Here is a 5,064-nt window from a genome sequence, read left to right as displayed (position 1 = left end):
CTGTGTGTCGGTACGCTGTGTCGACATGTATGAGGAGGAAAATGGTGTGGAGGCGGAGCAATTGCCTGTGTTAGTGATGTCACCCCCTAGGGAGTCGACACCTGACTGGATGGTCTTATGGAAAGAATTATGTGATAGTGTCGGCACTTTACAAAAGACTGTTGACGACATGAGACAGCCGGCAAATCAGTTAATACCTGTACAGGCGTCTCAAACACCGTCAGGGGCTATAAAACGCCCGTTACCTCAGGTCGATACAGACACGGACACTGACTCCAGTGTCGACGGTGAGGAAACAAACGTATTTTCCAGTAGGGCAACACGTTACATGATCACGGCAATGAAGGAGGTTTTGAACATTTCTGATACTACAAGTACCACAAAAAAAGGGTATTATGTGGGGTGTGAAAAAACTACCCGTAGTTTTTCCTGAATCAGATGAATTAAATGAGGTGTGTGATGAAGCGTGGGTTTCCCCCGATAAAAAACTGCTAATTTCTAAAAAATTATTGGCATTATACCCTTTCCCGCCAGAGGTTAGGGCGCGTTGGGAAACACCCCCTAGCGTAGATAAGGCGCTCACACGCTTATCAAAACAAGTGGCGTTACCGTCCCCCGATACGGCCGCCCTCAAGGAACCAGCTGATAGGAAGCTGGAAAATATCCTTAAAAGTATATACACACATACTGGTATTATACTGCGACCAGCAATCGCCTCAGCCTGGATGTGCAGTGCTGGGGTGGCTTGGTCGGATTCCCTGACTGAAAATATTGATACCCTGGACAGGGACAATATATTATTGGCTATAGAGCATTTAAAGGATGCATTTCTATATATGCGAGATGCACAGAGGGATATTTGCACTCTGGCATCAAGAGTAAGTGCGATGTCCATTTCTGCCAGAAGAGGATTATGGACGCGACAGTGGTCAGGGGATGCGGATTCCAAACGGCATATGGAAGTATTGCCGTATAAAGGGGAGGATTTATTTGGGGTCGGTCTATCGGACCTGGTGGCCACGGCAACGGCTGGAAAATCCACCTTTTTACCCCAAGTCACCTCGCAGCAGAAAAAGATACCGTCTTTTCAGGCTCAGTCCTTTCGTCCCCATAAGGGCAAGCGGGCAAAAGGCCACTCATATCTGCCCCGGGGCAGAGGAAGGGGAAAAAGACTGCAGCAAATAGCCTCTTCCCACGAACAGAAGCCCTCCCCCGCTTCTGCCAAGTCCTCAGCATGACGCTTTACAAGCGGACTCAGGCACGGTGGGGGCCCGTCTCAAGAATTTCAGCGCGCAGTGGGCACACTCGCAAGTGGACCCCTGGATCCTGCAGGTAGTATCTCAGGGGTACAAATTGGAATTCGAGACGTCTCCCCCTCGCCGGTTCCTGAAGTCTGCTTTACCAACGTCTCCCCCCGACAGGGAGGCGGTATTGGAAGCCATTCACAAGCTGTATTCCCAGCAGGTGATAATCAAGGTACCCCTCCTACAACAGGGAAAGGGGTATTATTCCACGCTGTTTGTGGTACCGAAGCCGGACGGCTCGGTGAGACCCATTTTAAATCTGAAATCCTTGAACACTTGCATAAAAAGGTTCAAATTCAAGATGGAGTCACTCAGAGCAGTGATAGCGAACCTGGAAGAAGGGGACTATATGGTGTCTCTGGACATCAAGGATGCTTACCTCCATGTCCCAATTTGCCCTTCTCACCAAGGGTACCTCAGGTTTGTGGTACAGAACTGTCACTATCAGTTTCAGACGCTGCCGTTTGGATTGTCCACGGCACCCCGGGTCTTTACCAAGGTAATGGCCGAAATGATGATTCTTCTTCGAAGAAAAGGCGTCTTAATTATCCCTTACTTGGACGATCTCCTGATAAGGGCAAGGTCCAGAGAACAGTTAGAGGTCGGAGTAGCACTATCTCAAGTAGTACTACGACAGCACGGATGGATTCTAAATATTCCAAAATCGCAGCTGATTCCGACGACACGTCTGCTGTTCCTAGGGATGATTCTGGACACAGTACAGAAAAAGGTGTTTCTCCCGGAGGAGAAAGCCAAGGAGTTATCCGACCTAGTCAGGAACCTCCTAAGACCAGGCCAAGTGTCAGTACATCAGTGCACAAGGGTCCTGGGAAAGATGGTGGCTTCTTACGAAGCGATTCCATTCGGCAGATTCCACGCAAGACCTTTTCAGTGGGATCTGCTGGACAAATGGTCCGGATCGCATCTTCAAATGCATCAGCGGATAACCCTGTCTCCAAGGACAAAGGTGTCTCTCCTGTGGTGGTTACAGAGTGCTCATCTCCTAGAGGGCCGCAGATTCGGCATTCAGGATTGGGTCCTGGTGATCACGGATGCCAGCCTGAGGCTGGGGAGCAGTCACACAGGGAAGAAATTTCCAGGGCTTGTGGTCAAGCATGGAAACGTCACTTCACATAAATATCCTGGAACTAAGGGCCATTTACAATGCCCTAAGTCAGGCAAGACCTCTGCTTCAGGGTCAGCCGGTTTTGATCCAGTCGGACAACATCACGGCAGTCGCCCACGTAAACAGACAGGGCGGCACAAGAAGCAGGAGGGCAATGATGGAAGTGGCAAGGATTCTTCGCTGGGCGGAGAATCATGTGATAGCACTGTCAGCAGTGTTCATTCCGGGAGTGGACAACTGGGAAGCAGACTTCCTCAGCAGACACGATCTTCACCCGGGGGAGTGGGGACTTCACCCAGAAGTCTTCCACATGATTGTGAACCGTTGGGAAAAACCAAAGGTGGACATGATGGCGTCCCGCCTCAACAAAAAACTGGACAGATATTGCGCCAGGTCAAGGGACCCTCAGGCAATAGCTGTGGACGCTCTGGTAACACCGTGGGTGTACCAGTCAGTGTATGTGTTCCCTCCTCTTCATCTCATACCAAAAGTACTGAGAATCATAAGAAGGAGAGGAGTAAAGACTATACTCGTGGCTCCGGATTGGCCAAGAAGGACTTGGTACCCGGAAATTCAAGAGATGCTCACGGAAGACCCGTGGCCTCTACCTCTAAGAAAGGACCTGCTCCAGCAGGGACCATGTCTGTTCCAAGACTTACCGCGGCTGCGTTTGACGGCATGGCGGTTGAACGCCGGATCCTGAAGGAAAAAGGCATTCCGGATGAAGTCATCCCTACCCTGATCAAAGCCAGAAAGGATGTAACCATACAACATTATCACCGTATTTGGCGTAAATATGTTGCGTGGTGCGAGGCCAGGAGGGCCCCTACAGAGGAATTTCAACTGGGTCGGTTCCTGCATTTCCTGCAAACAGGACTGTCTATGGGCCTCAAATTAGGGTCCATTAAGGTTCAAATTTCGGCCCTGTCAATATTCTTCCAAAAAGAACTGGCTTCTGTTCCTGAAGTTCAGACGTTTGTCAAGGGAGTACTGCATATACAGCCTCCTTTTGTGCCTCCAGTGGCACCTTGGGATCTCAATGTAGTTTTGGGATTCCTAAAATCACATTGGTTTGAAACACTCACCACTGTGGACTTAAAATATCTCACATGGAAAGTGGTAATGCTGTTAGCCCTGGCTTCAGCCAGGCGTGTCTCAGAATTGGCGGCTTTATCCTATAAAAGCCCTTACCTAATTTTTCATACGGACAGGGCAGAATTGAGGACTCGTCCTCAATTTCTTCCTAAGGTGGTTTCAGCATTTCACTTAAACCAGCCTATTGTGGTGCCTGCGGCTACTAGGGACTTGGAGGATTCCAAGTTGCTGGACGTAGTCAGGGCCCTGAAAATATGTTTCCAGGACGGCTGGAGTCAGAAAATCTGATTCGCTGTTTATCCTGTATGCACCCAGCAAGCTGGGTGCTCCTGCTTCTAAGCAGACGATTGCTCGTTGGATTTGTAGTACAATTCAGCTTGCACATTCTGTGGCAGGCCTGCCACAGCCAAAATCTGTAAAAGCCTATTCCACACGGAAAGTGGGCTCATCTTGGGCGGCTGCCCGAGGGGTCTCGGCTTTACAACTTTGCCGAGCAGCTACTTGGTCAGGGGCAAACACGTTTGCTAAATTCTACAAATTTGATACCCTGGCTGAGGAGGACCTGGAGTTCTCTCATTCGGTGCTGCAGAGTCATCCGCACTCTCCCGCCCGTTTGGGAGCTTTGGTATAATCCCCATGGTCCTTTCGGAGTCCCCAGCATCCACTAGGACGTTAGAGAAAATAAGAATTTACTTACCGATAATTCTATTTCTCATAGTCCGTAGTGGATGCTGGGCGCCCATCCCAAGTGCGGATTGTCTGCATTACTTGTACATAGTTATTGTTACAAAAATCGGGTTATTGTTGTTGTGAGCCATCTTTTCAGAGGCTCCTTCTGTTATCATGCTGTTAACTGGGTTCAGATCACAAGTTGTACGGTGTGATTGGTGTGGCTGGTATGAGTCTTACCCGGGATTCAAAATCCTTCCTTATTGTGTACGCTCGTCCGGGCACAGTATCCTAACTGAGGCTTGGAGGAGGGTCATAGGGGGAGGAGCCAGTGCACACCAGCTAGTCCTAAAGCTTTTACTTTGTGCCCAGTCTCCTGCGGAGCCGCTATTCCCCATGGTCCTTTCGGAGTCCCCAGTATCCACTACGGACTATGAGAAATAGAATTATCGGTAAGTAAATTCTTATTTTTCCAGGACCAGGATATATCTCCTGTGGTGTCTTCACAGTTCTCACCTCCTAGACGGACGAAGGTTCGGGTTCCAGGATTAGATCCTGGTTTCCACGGATACAAGTCTCCGAGGCTGGGGAGCAGTCTTTCCAGGGGGAAAGGTCAAGCCGGGAAGCTTGTCTGCAATAAGCTTTCTTGAAATTAAGAGCTATTTACAACGGAACATCATCTTCGTGTTCTGCCCGTCTTCATTCTGTCGGACAACTAAACAGCAGTGGCGTAAGTAAGCCGCTAGGGCGGAACGAGGAGCAAAGCGGAAATGGTAGAAGCCGCAAAAGTTTCCGATAAGCTGAAAGGCATGTAAACGCTCTATTAGAGGTCGTCGTTCCGGGTGAAGACAACGGAGAAATAGACTTCCT

Source organism: Pseudophryne corroboree, chromosome 1 (genome assembly GCF_028390025.1).
Source record: "Pseudophryne corroboree isolate aPseCor3 chromosome 1, aPseCor3.hap2, whole genome shotgun sequence".
NCBI classification, from domain to species: Eukaryota; Metazoa; Chordata; class Amphibia; order Anura; family Myobatrachidae; genus Pseudophryne; species Pseudophryne corroboree.
Note: the sequence above shows the minus strand (reverse complement) of the source record.